The sequence below is a fragment of the Rhipicephalus microplus genome, chromosome 1, assembly GCF_043290135.1.
Source record: "Rhipicephalus microplus isolate Deutch F79 chromosome 1, USDA_Rmic, whole genome shotgun sequence".
Lineage (NCBI taxonomy): Eukaryota > Metazoa > Arthropoda > Arachnida > Ixodida > Ixodidae > Rhipicephalus > Rhipicephalus microplus.
The window spans coordinates 157,568,522-157,582,942 of NC_134700.1; the positions used below are offsets into that span (position 1 = coordinate 157,568,522).

Genomic DNA, 14,421 nt, shown 5'->3' on the forward strand with positions numbered 1-14,421 from the left:
TATGAAGACTGCACGCATATTTCTTACTTTCAAACTTTACATACAAGAACAAGATGAGGATACCTCTCAAGTTCAACCCATTAATTACAGTGCCATCTTTTAAAGGTCCTCTCTCGTGTTCACGTAGAGGTTTGAATCACGGGGCAAATATAAAACTGGGTCTGTACGATATTGTGGAAAAACATTTTTTATCGATAGTTTCACCATTAAATATATTCAGCGGCACGATTTGCTTGTACCTTGCAAAGTGACCCCAAAGCGGCAGCTATCAACGTTTGTGTGAATGCGATGAGGTATGTAAGGTCGTCCTGCTGATCATTTCATACATGGCGGCCTCCACCCTAACACTTCCTTTTCAGATTGGCTACAAAGAGCCTACCTTATTCAGGCTCCCGAGTACGCCACATTCATTTCAGGCTAATTACATGACCTGAAATGGACGAGCAGTCATTACTAGTGTCTTCCGCCATTTTTACGCGACAAGTGCACAGTGCATTGTCCTTTTCTTGGTAACTGGTGCAATTTACAACAGTGCACCCCTTTCCCCTTTTTCCACGCATACGCTGATCATTGTGGCCTCTGTATCATATTCGAGAAAACGCTGTAAGACTCTAAATCTGTTTCTGCTGTGGGAGTAGACCATTAGTTGGTGCTTCGCAATGAACTAAGACGTGAATCACCTTGAATGGGTACAGCAGGGGCTTGGCGATTCCGGGCCCAATAGGCATTACGTTGTCCAAGTACCAGACCAGGACTCCGATTACGCAGTCGCACATCAGGCCCACGAACACGATCTCGGCAAGAGTCACGTTGTCAGGTGTGGCGGCGTGGCTAGCGAAGTTGGACCAGTTTGCCCCAAAGGGCACTGGAAAGCCCCCAGAGCATAAAGCAACCACAGAGAACTCAGAAAATAAAGCAATGATAACAACACTAATTGTAGAAACATAACTTGAGCTTTATATCTAAATTAGAGTAAGTCACGCAGGTAACTAAGTTTCCAACAGTACCTGTTAGTCTGAGAGATTCTGCAATCAAGCGTTGCTTTCAAAAAGCCGCCTGCATCTTCCCACGGTGAAACTCGAGTAAATGCGTCGCCGAGTGAGATGGGGGGGGAGGGGGTATCGCGTGAAAATTGCGTAACTGGGTATGGTTTGGGAATGCTTAATTGTTATTTCGTCTTTATTGTTCCTAATTATCAAATGAAAGAAAAGCGTTGTTTCTACGAGTGGTGGGACGCTGATGTTGAGTTGTGCCCTACTACTGGTTGAAGATACTGTTACTTCCATCGCATCTACTGGAGTCAATCAAAGCTACAAGTCAAGCGAAAGCCAGCTATGGATGCCCTTGAGAGAATTCCTAACGAGCGCTCTACCGCTTATGTACACATCGCCAGTGTTCTAGGGAGAGAAGTACGGGGACACGCATACACACCGGAGGAGGCGTCTCGTCGCTAGATCGCGCGTCGATGCCTTTGGCCACGCGATCCGGTGGTCTGCACACTTATGATCACGCTTGCGTGTGTTATTGAGCTGTATATTGCGCTGAGTCACATTGAAAATTCGAATTCTAACGGTGAATTAACCAAATGCTTACTTCCAGCTAACTTCAGTCTAGAACAAGAACATAGCCTTCTGACCTCCATTGTGGTCTGTCCAGACAAATTATTCCCTATTTGATACGATTCCCTGCACAATGCTATTCGCAAAAGGTCACACAACCTGACCTTACATTGTACTTCTAAAGAACTGTAGAATTAGGATCGTCGTCAAAGATTTGATATGCAGTTGGCGGCCCTCTCTCACGTATAATTATTTTGAAAAAAATGCCAACTCCGTGAAGCTAAAAACAGGCAAAAGAAATGCAAATTGGCTGGTGTGAAAGGCTGCATATATGTTCGGTGAGCTTCATGCTGTCGTGTCATCCGCTATATACTACCCTGGTAATTTTCTTCTCAAAGCGAATATTACAACGAATATCTGCTCAAACAGCTTCCCACGCGCGCGCGCGCACGCACACATACACACACACACACTCACACACACATACACGCACTCACACACGCACATGCACACACACACAAACACACACACGCACGCACACACACGCACACGCACACACGCACACGCACACGCACACACACACAACGCACACACACACAACGCACACACACACACGCACACGCACAAGCACACGCACACACATACGCTCAAGCACACGCACTCGCACACACACACACGCACGTGCACACTCATGCACACGCACACGCACACATGCACACACGCACACATGCACACACGCACACACGCACACGCACACACGCACACACACACACACACGCGCACACACACACGCACGCACACGCACTCGCACACACACGCACGCACACGCAAACACACGCACGCACACGCACGCACGCACACGCACACGCACACACACACGAATCACTCAAGAAAACTCTCACGAATCACGATCACGAATCACTCAAGAAAAGAATCAAGAAACGCAAAGAAGCAGTAAATTGTAACAGATTCACAATGAAGTGGGACGTGAAGCAATTTTCTTCTTGAGTTAAAACGGCAGTAAAGGAAATTCAATATTTCCTTTCCGAACTCCAAAAAAACGTGTATGCCACCTTCTGATAAAGGCTTCTTCACCCAGAGTTTCAATCTGTTTGGTAAGGTACCGAACCATGATCATGCTAATATTCAGTAACGCTCGGTATGCAGCTCGTTGGGGTGGTCGCCGTGCTTCGGCTATACAGATGGCGTTACTTTGTCGATTTCTTAGTTTTTTTGGAGGAAAACGGCGTAAGTGGCCTTTATTAATCGCGTGGCCATATTACTAGAACTTATTTCTGGATTCATTAGTTTTGTATGCAAATTGAAACTTCAGCCGGAGCAAGCGAAAGTAAAATGCCTGAAAAGTGAGTGTTTCCCCATCGTGGCCAATATATATATATATATATATATATATATATATATATATATATATATATATATATATATATATATATATATATATATGTATATATATATGTGTGTGTTGATAAGACAGCATGCAATGTGAGACGTGGGCACAATTTCCCTCTCAGTACTTTGCGCACTGCGAAAGGCACGCAGTAAGTTGCAGTGTCTCACCGAACTTCTCGAAGTGCTCGAGAACGCGGAAGCTCCAGTGCAAACTCATGCCGGGGAAGACGGACGTCACCAATTTGTGGCTTCGCTTGATGAAGTGATAGCCCTGGCCACCGGCATTCTCGAGCGCGAGCAACGGCATCAGGCAGCTGAAGGTCCAGTACAACATGGCAGCGGCTACCGCAGTGTGTGCTGCGCCGGAAAAAAGGTAGTGCAAAGGGCGAGGTGTGCAGAACCACAAATCTGGGAGTTTTAAGCCATATTTCTACTCTGTCCACTCAATACTAGGTGACATTAGGTGCAATTGAGGCCCTTCCGGCTCTACGTCGTGGTTAGTTCATCACGTGTCTTCGATATGCTTTTCAGCTCTGTTCGAGGCTCTGTAAACATTGCGCTTGCAACGTTCTGTTCCCAGACACTCATTGGCTAAAACGTCGCTTCATATTGCTCTCGGGAGTTAGGGACAACAGCTATAGAAGCCCCACTGCTTTAGCAAGTGCATGCGTTCAACACTGCGAACTCGAAAGAACAAAGGGCTGAGGACCTCAGTAGTTAACGGGATGATATTGCCATCGGTATCAATGTCGTATACCTTTCATTGAATTGACACAATGTCAGGAGTTACGTGAGGGGCTGCGGAATACTTTCATTGGGCATGAAATGGTACCTCTGCACTGCGTATTTCAATAATGTGAATCTGTAAATAGGTTCGTAAGTAATATATAGGCACATAATTTACAGTGATTGGTTACGGACGACATAAAAATAATAGACTGATTATGAACATAATGATAAAGGGGACGAAAGCTCAAGCAAGAACTCCGGCTGAGCAGTTGCCACCTTGCGCGGATAATAATTTAGAGCTGCTTGTTAGATATATAATATTTAATATAATATAATATTATATAATATAATAAAATATAATAAGATATATAAAGAAGCTGCACGTAAACGAATATGCACCTAAGTATTACGGGCAGATTGAAGTGTAATTTGTATTTACACCATGGCGGCAATGTAGACGAATTCACAAAGTCGGCGTCCAATACAAAAGCGTGCAGGCTAATAACTGGAAAAAACAACATGGCGGCTGAACAGAATGCGTGTGCTGGCACGCTGGTCTGCTCACAGAAAGGCCTGGGGCCGGTTTCTCATTTTCTAATGTGCTTAAAGTAAGCTGCAATGAATTCTCTACAGATTCGAACATAAAATAAATTGAAGAAGTAAGGATTTCATAGGCTTTGCTTAGCCTACTATAGGCATCATGAATTGGTTCATGCGGCACATCAGGTGCTATCTATTACTACTTGCACTCGTGGCTTTCTCTTCAGCATTCAGCCTAACTGTTGGCAAGACTGGCGCGATTTGAAACTCCCACCTAACGGCAGTTATATCAAGGTTTCCTAGAGCTAATTCTGCCGACTTGTAAGTAAGTAGCACAGCTTTCTTGAAAAGTAGGGATAGTCAGATACTGACATAATGAAGTGCTGACTCTGAAATTGCATTTTTGTTCAACTAAGCACAAAAATTATGAACCATGATGGGATGCGAAGCAGCAGTGGTGCGCATGGCGTCGACTTAGTGGGAACGAACGTCAACGCGGGTGCTGGAAGAACGGTTTGAAGCGAAACTTAGTGGTACGTCTACTCGAGTAAACGTTTGTTTGAAACGCAAAGACACCGGAGCCAAGTTGGGTTATATCTAAGTTTCACCGCAGTTAAACGAGCCGCAAAAGTTTTTCCACTCGACGTGTGGTTGAGGGCTGCAGGTGGCGAAGAGAGTGACGCGAGAGAGAATCGAGTTGCGAGTGGGCGCTGCGGCGAGCGTGCTGCGGGTGACGGAGAAAGTGACGTCAACGCACATCTATGGCCTGACCTACTCGGAACCACTCCAATAGCTATAGCGTGGGTAACGCGTTGCGGCGCATTTGTGCAGACACACGCTGGTACGGCATTATATACGTGAATCAAAAGCTGCTTCACATCTAAAATTGCGGGAAACGTTTCATAAATAGATGCTGGATCACTGTAGCTGCATAGACAAATCCATGCGTGAGAAAGCAATACTAGCGTCGCAGTTTGCTCAGCTGCCCAAATTTTGGCATATTTAGTGCATTACATTATCATATACAGCATGAAGCTTGGGCAGTTTTTGCTACACCAATCTTTAAAGCCACGAAACTGGGTGCATTTCGTGGTAGGAAAACCACCAGGTGCAGGCAAAAATTTCAGAAAATTGCTGTGGTCCTCGACTAAAACCAAAGTCTAGCGTACACATTTGAAAATAATGGAACGGTTGCTTAAGCAAGCTAGAGCTCTATAAGTACGGATAGCCAAGTGCTGTTTGGTTTGTGTGTAGGGTTTGTTCACATCTTGGTCGGGCTAACAAGAGATTTGCCTTAGAGCAGATATTTGAAGAGCTTTTCTTCTCTTCACAAACAATTGACACGTTTTACTGGTACCTAGTCTTAACTACGCCCCATATACCTTACAAGGAAATTGTGAGACAGCAAATAATGTAGCAGAACTGCCCAATATCATGCAAGCTAGCAACTACTTGTACCCTTTGCGTTTGAAAGAGTCCAGTATAGATCATATGTCGGCTGTGCTACCATGATTGCAAAAAACAAGAACTACACAAAAGTCATTGAACTCCTGTCCTGTTAAAAGACGTTCCCATAACGTTAAATACGCAAATATTTTTTGACGTAGAGAGCGCATGTAAAAAAACTGGCAGAATCATCATACAGTGGGAATCAATGACATGCGAAGCACGAAAGAAAAAGGTTGCTAGGTCACTTTAAAATCAGCACAACGTTTTGAGGCGGAGGTAAATGGTGCCGTACATGAGAACCATGTCATGATTATCATGTTTGGACGTGTCATTTACCTTCGTCATCTATTCACATGACGTGAAACCAAATTAGGTATATGTGGAGCTAGCGAAATGGCGGCGAGCGCATCATGAGTGTGTCATGTAGTCATGTGGTTAAATGACACGCATGCCATGATTATCATATTTGCACCAGTCGCATACCTTCGTCATTCTTTCACGTACCGTAACACCAAATCTGGTATATGTGAGTCAAGCGAGACGACCGCGAGCGCATCATGAACGTGGAATGTAGTCATGTTTTTACATGACACGGATCTCATGATTATCATGTTTGCATCAGTCACATACCTCCGTCATCCATTCACGTCCCGTAATACTAAATTTGGCATATGCGAAGCTAGCGGAACAGCCGCGAGCGCATCACGAGCGCGGCATGTAGTCATGTTGTTACATGACACCCATGTCATGAGTTTCATGTTACAGTCTGTCGCTTGTGTTCGCCATGCCGTCATGTCATACCATACCAGTTTTACAACCTGTCATGTGAACGAAACGACCGCAAGAGCAGCAAGACCATGACTGTAAGTCATGACATTCATGACGTACATGTCTTGATTTTCATGTTATGACTAGTCACTTATGCTCATCATACTGTCATGTTATGCCATACCAATTTTGGTATCAATACCATTACCGATACGGCCAGGAGAGCTACAAGTCCTAGGCGGCTAGATAGATAGATAGATAGATAGATAGATAGATAGATAGATAGATAGATAGATAGATAGATAGATAGATAGATAGATAGATAGATAGATAGATAGATAGATAGATAGATAGATAGATAGATAGATAGATAGATAGATAGATAGATAGATAGATAGATAGATAGATAGATAGATAGATAGATAGATAGATAGATAGATAGATAGATAGATAGATAGATAGATAGATAGATAGATAGATAGATAGATAGATAGATAGATAGATAGATAGATAGATACGCTGAGTCGCCGAAGTTCGCTAAGAAATGCTTCGCATTTAAAAATACTCACGACTGGCGAAAATCATGGAGAGCAACGTGGTGTGCATGAGACACGAGCTGCAGAAGCACATAAGGATGCAGAACAAAAGGAACGGATCACTGAACTGGATGAACGCGCGTCCATCTTCGTTCCTTTTGACGCACAGAATGAGCATCATGAGGGTCACGATGATCAGGTGCATAAAGAAGCCACTGATGTAGTGGCTCACCCAGTAGACGCAATCGTTGAGGCCCACCACGCGCAACATCTCTTTCATACCTGAGCGAAAGGCAACCACTCGTTAAAATATAGGATAATAGGTGAACCCGTGTGGTCGGAAGCTCGTGGCAAAATTAATCAAGCGCTGACCAATTGTACACAAACACACACGAAAACAAAGAGCCGTTTTGGTGCAGCTACGAGAACCTAGATGGTGCCCCGCCAAGGTAGTCCAGCGGCTAAGGTACTAGGCTGCTGACCTAGAGGTCGCGGGATCGAATCCCGATTGCAGTGGTTGCATTTTCTATGGAGACCAGAATGCTGTTGGCCCATGTGTTCACATATGCCTGGACATTAAAGAACCCCAAGTAGTCGAAATTTCCAGAGCCTTCCACTACGGCGTCTCTCATCATCATGCTGGTTTGGGACGTTAAACCCCTCATATCAATCAAGAACCTATATCAACGTCCCCATATTGTCAACGAAACGTCTTTGCCTTTATGCGTTTTGAACGATTGGTCGGCTCTTGGTTTTTGTTACCAAGCATGTTTTAAGGAAGAAGCCTTAAATGCTTCATCTAGTCATGAAATCGGGAAATTCGGTGCATCCTTCCGTATCATCGCGAGACAGTGATGTCAGCACGAATGATGCGAAAAAGACCAACCAAGTGATAGTAAACTGTCAAAACTAACGTGGTACTCATGTGCCCATACGTGGGCCGATGGGGTACCGATGGTTCTAAAGTTTCATTGTGACATGATATGCCGTCATTTAAGCAGAAAGGTGTAACGTCAGAGAGTTCCTGTAACACCACAACGTCGTCACCATGGCCTCATATAAGGAGATCATCACGCGACATCGGCGTTAGGTGCCGAAAACAGGCCGATCACCAAGACCATGCAAAGCCATCTAAGCTGCAGAAAACGTATGGAGATAGGGTCTGTGCAGTACATACAGAAGACGAAGAGTAATTATAAAAAGGGGATGGCTTTTGACTTCCAGTAGTCTTAGGCGTGTGAGTTTCGACAGTTCAACTGCTTAAGCCTCTTATTGTACCGCGTAGTGAGAAGAAAGAGAAGTTGAGGAAAGGAAAAGACGTGACTTCTGCAGCCCAAACAGGGAGCACGGCTCAGGGCTATGTAGGGGGAAGAGCATATATCGTGAAACCATCAGTGACATGCGCTCGCTTCGTACTCCACTTCCGTCTTTCACGTGCTCCGATTCGCTAATATGGAGAATTCGGAAACTAGGGTGGACAAATATTTAACGTGCAACGCCACTTAACTACTCAGTGAGGAGACCAAAATCCCGCAACTTCCCGTACCTGCTAATCTCGTGACCAATCTCGTAACTATTGTTACATCACACAATATTATGTAACAATAGATTGATTTGATTGATTTGTGGGGTTTAGCGTCCCAAAACCACCATCTGATTATGAGAGACGCCGTAGTGGAGCGCTCCGGAAATTTCGACCACCTGGGGTTCTTTAACGTGCGCCCAAATCTGAGCACACGGGTCTACAACATTTCCGCCACCATCGGAAATGTGTTAGGTAACAATAGTCAAATGCTAAAAATCACATAACATTACGTAGCTAGTGACGTGACTAAAATCAAGTAAAATCGAGTCAAGAGACAAAAATCACGCATCTTCACGTAGCAACTCCTCACGTCCCTAATATATATACACGCAATATCACGAATCATCTGGTCATTTCACTAAAAGCGAGAAATATCATGCGAAAACTAGTAACATGACAGAAATAAATATGATGTCAGATAAACCTTAGTCGCATGGCTAAAAATCACGTGTCATAACGTGACTAAAATTATGTACCATCACGTAACCAAGTGACATCAAGGACACGGGCACTGATGTCACTTGGTTACGTGTCAATAGTAACGTAACTAAATATCACGTAACCCTCAGTCTCATGACTTGTTGTCACAAAAAAACTGCGTATAACTAATCATGTAACCACTATTGTGTAACATCACAAGACATACACACGCGACTAAAATGACATGGTGTCGGTGTCGGGTAAAAGCGTGTCACTTGACAAAAAGTTATGTCATATCAAGGAAAAACTGTAGTTTGGCTCAAATCACATAACGCCCGTAATAATAAGTCACGTCGCTGTGTTCGCGCAACATCATATTACATGTCAAGTACCACGTTCCCGACAAAAACCACGTAACAGCAATGGTCCCCGCCAATATCACGCAAGAATTACGTAGTGTGGTGAATCAATCCAAATGAGTGAATTACCATGTGGAACCCTACTTAGTACTACTGTGACCATACCTTCAGCATTACAAGCAAAAACCTTGAAGGTCAGTTGGCCACCAGCGCAGCTATTTCCTTCAAACTTGCGCCACTTGTGCTAGCTGTAATTTTTTCTATAAAATGAGGGACATTGTACGTACGTTCTAAGTTTACTTGGAAACGCGGTATTTCGAGAAAAAAATAAATAGTACTACAAGCGAAAAATTCTAAAAAAAGGCAGGCTGAGTGCCAACGCTAACGAAGCATGAATTAGCAACGTTTTACATTGAAGTGTTAAGTCGTGTTACTCAGAAAACCTACCGCAGCAATTCCTTCTAAGCATTTCCCATATGTACTGACACTCTTCAATTTATTTCTTTGAAGTAAGGTTCCTAACTAGTCGCTAACGCACAATGCCCCGCTAAAAAATGTAGTGATGGTACATAGCTGGATATGTTGCCAGAAAGGGAATTTGGATGGTTCAGATACAATGACAAAATATATAAAGCAAACTAATTTTCTGCATGCAAACTAATTACTCCATGCATTTAGCAACGAATTAAACTGCTTTAGAGCAATTCTACTGTAGCCAATGTAAGTGATAGCCGCTTTTCGTTGAAACTTGATAATCATTTACTTTTAAAAATATGCTCAAATTACCAGCCAAAAACTACCTATGTCATACTGCAGTCATATTTCGGAGCCTGAAAGTTATGGCATAGCACTTAGTAGTGACGGCTTTCACAACGTGTTATTCGAACAACGTGCATAGTAAGCTCTTGATTATACAAAAATTCCACCTTATGGTGCCTTCGATTGAACTGCTCTTTTCATTTAATGGAAGGAAAGTGGGCTCCTGTGGGGATGTGGTTCAAGCTGATGCCACACGCGCGAACACGCTCAGCCCCAGTGACCACGTTTTCACGTATCACGCACTCATGCAGATTACCTGGTAGCATTGAGCTCAGTGTATCTAAACATAAACCAGGAACTCATTATTCAAACTCGCATTATATCTATGTCATTATTTCAGATGTGCCGAATATAGCACCCTTAAATTTATTGATGAGCATGTGATTATTTGGTATGCCATATAGGTTACGTACAATTTACGCGATGAACACCAAGTACTGGCAATAGATTTGTTCTTGATGGACAATGTCGCTTGACATGAAGGGAGGGATCTCAATTCCGTATATTAAACGGTAGCGTTGTAGCGGCGAGAGGAGGGAGACGTGAGACGCCGTCGAAGGCGACCGATGGGGCCGAGCCGATCTCGCCACTTTATTGCAGGCCTGAAGCGGAGCCGCGGTGGCTGTCCACGTCCAAACCGCCAGGCCAGAAGCTCGTTCTAATTCTCGCGCAGCGCGAGCTATCATACGCTGCGCGAGAGGCGCGGCGCGGTGATTGAGAAATGATGATGATGATGATGATGGCGCTACAGCGTTAAAGAACTCATATAGCAGAAATTCTAGCGCCGGGGTCGGTTGTGAGAAAAATACCTTGCCCGTCATCAAATATAGCGAGAAAAGTCAAACAAAACAAAAAATATAAATTTGCCGGCCCTAAGTGAGGATTGAACCCACCTGGGTCGTTTGTGGGACAGGTAAATGTTCTACCACACCGCCACGTATCTGCTTTAAAAAAACTGGAGGTACCTCCTGCTAGTTGGAAATTCTGTGAAAGTATTTTACAAGATGTATAAACGCTTTCTGTACACAGGATTCATAATGCAACATGCAATGTCGCATTAATGTTGCATGGTTCAAGCGTATAACTTTCCATCGGGTGTCGGAACATGTGATTATTATAATGACTTCGTGCTGTAAAGTCGGCGAGCCATTAGAAAGGCCCACAGGCTACTGGACGTTTTCCCTTAAGACTACGTATCGGGTGCATAGCCAGTTCAAAGACATTTCTCCTGCACAATTGTTTGTAGTTTAAGGTATTCTACCCATTAAACACAATACGGCCATATGCGAAAGCTGCACTAGCGCAAGTAAATTATAGCATTATCGATTACCTAGTAGCGATCTCCAATTTAAACTTCCTATTATTACCATGCAATAAAAAAGCATAGCCGAAGTCCTCCTTACAAATCGTGAACCAGCGAAAGCTAAAACCTGTGGCCATGGTGTTTAGCAGTGGGATCAAACCGACGTAGCCCTGAAGCCTTTCACAATTATTGATAGACTGTCATGTACTGTTTGACGTCCCAAAACCGCCATATGCTTATTAGAGATGCCGTATTGGTGGGCTCCGAAAATTTCCACTACTCGGGGTTCTTTAACGTGCAGCCAAATCCGAGCACATGGGCCTACAGCGTTTCCAGCTCCATCGAAAATGCGGCCGCTGCAACAGGGATTCGATCTCGCGACCTGAGGGTCAGCAGCCGAGTACCTTGGCCACTAAACCACCATGGCGGGGCTTTCACAAATATTCGTTGCATGATCGTTCTTCTAATGAAGTTGCACACCCGTCTCCTTGCGTTTACCACAATGCTCATTTCACATGCAGCACGTATACCTTACATGATCCCGGTCATTCAGAACTGTAATGAGCGGTTAAGTTCGTTCTACAAAGCGTCAATCACAGCGGTTGTTTTCGAACCACAGGCGGTCACAGACTTCGCCTGTGACTGCAGTGGTCACAGACGACAGCTGCAGAAACTACCAGCGAACGCGTGCCCGCAATCACCACATTGACGCCGCTACTTCGCGTTGCTGCAAGCGTTTGACATGGCAAGGTAACTCGGTTGTGGGGTTCTGCAGCATCCGCCGGCCACCAGCGCTTGCATTCCCGTTCGTGATTTAGAGCGGCTTGAAAAGTTGCCGAATCATGGGTACACGCAGTTTCTGCCAGCACTCGGACTCCCTGGCCTGTTCTTGTGCCCGGAATGCACCATCGGCCCGTCGGCACCATCGGCCAATCGTGCCGCCATCTACGTGCTTAGAAGCCACGTTGCAAGATACAAAGAAATTGTATCTTACACCATGTTAGAGGCCGTACTCTCCGATTCTGCAGGCAATAATAATAGTCATGTGTTCTTAATTAGGAATCAAATATGGCGATGTAATGTAACAAGCGACCTTGATAAAATATCAGATCATCACTTAAAAAACGGCAAATCGTCTACAAACCCACGATAGAGGGTATCATAGGAAATTAAAAGCGGCGCACATAGGGGGACCTCTTCTATACACTCGATGGTGTCGTGTCCTTCGCGCATGATGCCGGAATCTGCTTCCTACAAAGCAATATAATGCGGTTTAGGCCATATTCAAAATCGTTAACACCTTCTTATAAACACAATTTCCGCTGCAGGACGGCTTCATGCTCTCCCATAGTAGTGTACCAAGTGTTCTAAATCATTAACCACTCTTTTTAAACACTCAAGTTTCTCCCATCACTTACTCAGACATTAAGAACCACGCGACGGCTTTGAACTCTCTCATAGTAGAGTATACCTTGTGCTCTAAATCGTTACCCACTTTTCCTAAGCACAATTCTTGGCCGCCGTGACGGCTTTAGGCTATTCCATAGTAGAGTACCAGGTACTCTGAATTGTTAGCCACTTTCTTCTAAACGCGCGCACTACCTCGAGTAAAAACATCCCTTCAACTCGGAGGCTCTCGTTATCCCAATACCCGTTCTCCAGGCCCCTATAAAAGCCCTTCCAAAATGGCAGAAAGTAGCACAAGAAAATATAAAAGATATATTCGCGAGTCAAAAAGTCCGCATGAAAAGAAAAAAAAAGCTTTGTTCGCACCGGACGTTTTCTCCTCACTGAGTCTAGCAACGAAGACGGCGAACGGAACCAGCATTCCGACGCAGAACCGCGTCAGTACGAGCGCGTAGTTCTTGGTGTCCTTGTGCTCTATGTGGGTCGGGTACGGGAATCGCTGTAGGTGCACGGGCCGCATCCGGCTCGTGGTGCGATTGTGCCTAATTGACTGGTACTCGAGGTGCCGCTGCTGCAGGGCGCCCATGATGGGCAGCAGCGTGTTCACCTCGGGGAAGCGCTCCTCTTTCGAGGGCCCCTCGGCTTGCGACACAAGGCGTTGCGGATAGTTGACCTGCGGACAAAGTGCAGAAACCGTTTAAAACCCGCTTGTAGACAGGTACGCAGAACAAAAAATGTAACAATATTTGCAGAAGGTCTAACGCTCTCCGATAAAAATATGCATACAGCGCAAGTCTCTCGGGACTTTATCTTAAGGGGACCAAGACTAAATGTTTCTTGATGTATTTTTTACGGTGTGATAGAAATATCACTCTTAGCAGTTTTTATAGCTGCGGCAGGTATCATCAAAAGAACGTAGTTGCTTGAGAGGCTCTAAACGCAGATGTACCTTTGCTCCAGCAACGTTGAGAATTTATAGAGACGCCACCAGCCCTTCTCGCAATTTGTGAAAACTGTCGTTCTGCTTTCGCTGGAGTTCCTGTAACTAGGCTTGACCATCATGATTTCGAATTTCCGACTGTTTTCAAAAACAACAAGCTATTACGTGGAGACGACATGACATCATACACCTCTGTATAGCTACATGCTTCGTGCAGCTGTGTCATGTCTGGCATGTCCCGGGGTTGCTGCTCTCTCAGTACACGAACCAAGCTAAACCATCGAAAACATCTGGTCATGCCGAGTAGCAGTGCACGTCGTTTCTGAGACGAACTGTAGGTGGCCAAACTACGTCACTCCAAAATCTTGCTTGATATGTGGGGTTTAACGTGCCAAAACCATCATATGATAATGAGAGACGCCGTAGTGGTGAGCTACGAATATTTCGACCACCTAGGGTTTTTTGACGTGCACCCACATCTGAGCACACGGGCCTACAACATTTCCGCCTCCATCGGAAATGCAGCCGCCGCAGCCGGTATTCGATCCCACGACCTGCGGGTCAGCAGCCGAGTACCTTAGCCACTAGACCACTGCA

General features: G+C 44.8%; 1 pseudogene; it reads right to left on the reverse strand.

Moving 5' to 3' along the window:
* The window catches only part of LOC142765859 (phospholipid-transporting ATPase ABCA3-like), a 91,633-nt pseudogene that overhangs the window by 58,567 nt on the left and 18,645 nt on the right, over nucleotides 1–14,421 (reverse strand).